Below are 3,418 nucleotides of genomic sequence, written 5' to 3' on the forward strand. Positions count from 1 at the left end.
CGAGGGGAGACTAACAGAGGGAGCCCGCAAAGAAAGAAGGGGAAGAAACGGGGAGGGAGAGGCAGATATGGGGAAGGGTGAGAAAGGCGAAGAGAAAGCCCCAACCTGCCCAGGACAGTGGATAGGGGTGGAGACTGCAGAGATGGGGACCTTAAGAGATGGCTCCGTGGCAGGCTGATTTCTGATTCACCTGGAAAGTGGGTTTCGGGGAATCTGCCATTTTCCCTGACCTTGGAACCTCAGGGCCCTGACTCTATGGGGCAGAGAGCCCTCCGCACACACCCTTCCTGGCCTGCTAAGTTCTACCTGGAGCTCTGCCCTCCCCAACGGGGAGGTTGGTTTTTCCAACCTCCGATGGTTTTTCTGCCTGCTCGAACTCCAATCCTGCCTGATAGTTTGGGAGGCTCCGGAACCCCACAATCGTCTTTATTAGAGCTGAGGAGGACTGCGTTTCCCTGGCCACCAAGACACCACTGTGGATACAGTGTGGCCAGGACGGTGTGTGGGGGGTGGTGTGAGGGGGAAGAAGGATTAGATGGCTTCTTTGGGGTCATGTCTGGGTCCCAAGATTCCATAGGTGCTAGCCTGGGAGGTGGGGGCAGGAGATCCCGAAGGCTGTGGGAGGGGTGGGGTGGGGGTTGACTTGCCCAGCCAGCGAGCCCAGGTCGAGCAGGCAAGCCTGGCCATTCCCTGAAGGGAAACAAGTATCCTGATGCCTCCTCCAGGCAGCCCGGGAGCACCGAGAGACCCGGGGCGAGCCTGGGGAAGAGGATGGAAGCTGAGACAGGGTCACAAGTGGGCGGTAGGGTGGAATCCTGGACTTGCGCTGGCCTCACAGCCCGAGGAAGGAAGAAAGGAGAGCCCTGGAGAGGCGGTGTGGGAACCTGCTAGAGGAGCACAGGCGCCCTGGAGGATGGAAGCTGTGTGGGGATTTCCCCCCACTTGAAAGCTCCCCAGAAGAGGGGATTCCTGAGCCCTTTCCCCTCCCCTGCCAGGTGTCCTTCCTTCAACACAGGCTTAATTTCCTTCCTCCCGCCGGCCCAACGCTGCCGGTGGGAACGCAGGAATGGTCCCTGCCCGGGAGGGGGAGGGCACCCCCGAGACACGTGTCACAAACGGAAACACCCTCTGTCTCTTGGGTACCCGAACCGCACTCGATAGGGAAAGGGTTAAATTCACTCCAAGGCCAGCCGGGACGGGGTGGGGGTGGGAGCGGCGGAGGCGTCCGTGTTGGACCCCGAGGCCTCCGCCTGCGTGGTAAGGTGGCCTCTTGAAATCGGCCTAGGGGCTGAAGGCTGGCACGTGGGAAGCACTCTGGGTTGTGTGAGGACGTCGGGAGTGACTGCCCGTCCCGGTCCCACCCCTACCGCTCTGGCTGCCCCGAGGTGCACTTCGACGTGAGCTCCCCGGGGGCATGCCGTCGGCCGGTGTGTATTCAGCGCCCGCTCGACCCGGCTCCCTGTGGAGCTACGGCGGAGACAAAGGACAGGGGGGCCGGGTCCCCGCCCGCTGTGGGCTACCAGTCTATCGCGGGGAGGGAAAAGGACATCGTCGATTCAGCCTTCTGTGCTTCACTTGTGCTGGGAACATGCTCGAAGGCCGCTGGGGCCCAGGAGCCGGGATCCCGGACCAGTCTGGGGAGGATGAAGGGAGAGAGGGCAAAGCCGCTGCGGGGCGGGGCGGGGTGGGGTCGGGGGGAGATGCCCCAAGTGCCGATGGCCTGCAACCTCGCGACTCTTGCAGGGAACCGCACGAAGAGAGCGCGTGGGGGCTCTGTACCGGAGGGAGCTCGGGGATGGCGAGGGGCCTTGAACTTTACGACCAAGAGTTACAGGAGTCTCTCTAAAGAACAGTATCAAGCGAGGTTCTCCTTGGGGGCCTCTGGAAAGCTAGACAACCGGAGAGGGCAACTTGGTGGCAGGTGGTTCCTAGCGTGGATGATGGGTCCAGGACTTAATCGAACAAGATTTCTTTCAACTGCCCAGTATAGAAGTCGCGCTTGGAAACGCCGGAAGCCTGCACTGGGTAAGCACATAGGTGAGTAACAAAAGCCTACGGAAGCCGGCGTCTCTGTCGCCCAGCCCCGGCGCGCCCCCTGGCGGCGGTGCTGATAATAAGGCAGGAAGTCTGTGGCCAAGGAAGGTGGCCCCCCCCCCCGCCCCGCTCGCGCACCCTCCGGCTGGAAGCCGAAACCTTTGTTGGTGAGCAGCCCGGATCTTTGGGGATCCCGGTTAAGTAGGCATCCTCGTGAGTGAATGCCCTTAATCTACTTCGCAATCCCCGAGCTTAGCTAGGGATCAGGTGTGCGTGGCTTTAGGCTTCCCTCTCCTCCCCACCCAGGTGGCTCCCTTGGGAGAGCAGGCCGCGCCCCAAGAAGCAGGACGCAGACTGGCCGGTGTGATGCCCCGGGGCTTCCACTCCTGGGCACCAACAGGCAGTGGCCGTGTGGCTGCCTCAACCGTATGTCGAGGTGTGGGAGGCTGCAGACAGCCGGGTGATGTCACTGAGTCCTTCCTGGCCTGGCCCACCCACTGGCACCCCTAGATCACAGGTGCCACCTGTGGGACCATAAGAGGTTTTCCCTGTCACAGTAGTTCCTCCTGTCTTAGTCCTCTCTAGTTCCCTAAGGGCATTTTGGAAAGTGATTTGGGGTCAAAGTCCTTTAGAAGGGAGGGAGCTACCGCAAATTGGGGTGAGGGGGGCACTCTTGGCCAGCTGCTTGTCATCTCTGAGCCTCCTCTCTTCCATCCAGGTGGGTAATACTTTGTATCTCATAGGGAGATGTCAGCGTTAAATGAGAACCGTGCTGACAGAACGCCAGACCGCGGATGGTGAATAATAAATATTGGGTTTCTTTCTTCTCCTCTTAGGGGCTAAGGAATCAGCGGCTGTCTTGGATTGCTCCTTCTGCTCCTGTCAGCCTCAGCTGAGCAGCTCCTCAGGCGCCCAGGAGCCTCCTCTGGACAGATGTATCCAGGAAAATCTTGTCTGACCTCCCAACTTGAGACCTACCTCACCATCTCCTCTTCAGAGACCGCCCCCCCCCCCACCAAGTTCTTAGCTGCTCCCCATCTTGTCCCTCTGGGCCTCTTATTCCACCTTATTTTTCTACACAGCCCTAAACATTGACCTTATATTCCATATATTCCATGTCGAATGTGCCTGTCAAATTACCCACTTAACGTTGTCTATTCTCTACTTTAAAATGAAATTCTTTCCAAGCCCCAACACTCAGAGCAGGATCCTGGACAGAGCAAGCCCCTTCTATATATTGCTGATGACTGGCTGGGGGAACGCTGGGGGAGCAAGGGAGGAGGCAGAGGCTGAGGCCCCAGATGAGGGGACCGTTGTCTGAGATCCTTGTGGCCCTCTGGGGTTCCCATCTTGAGTAGATCCTGGCATAGAGAATTACCTACCC

The 3,418-nt window shown here is 59.4% G+C and overlaps 1 long non-coding RNA gene across 1 annotated transcript; it reads left to right on the forward strand.

The window, feature by feature from the left end:
* Positions 1-1,332: 1,332 nt before the first annotated feature.
* Positions 1,333-3,165, forward strand: LOC123332371. The gene is made up of 2 exons (XR_006549162.1): positions 1,333-2,201; positions 2,871-3,165. It is a non-coding gene; the product is annotated as an uncharacterized LOC123332371 (long non-coding RNA).
* The last annotated feature ends 253 nt before the right edge of the window (positions 3,166-3,418 follow it).

This window comes from Bubalus bubalis, chromosome 3, assembly GCF_019923935.1.
Source record: "Bubalus bubalis isolate 160015118507 breed Murrah chromosome 3, NDDB_SH_1, whole genome shotgun sequence".
Lineage (NCBI taxonomy): Eukaryota > Metazoa > Chordata > Mammalia > Artiodactyla > Bovidae > Bubalus > Bubalus bubalis.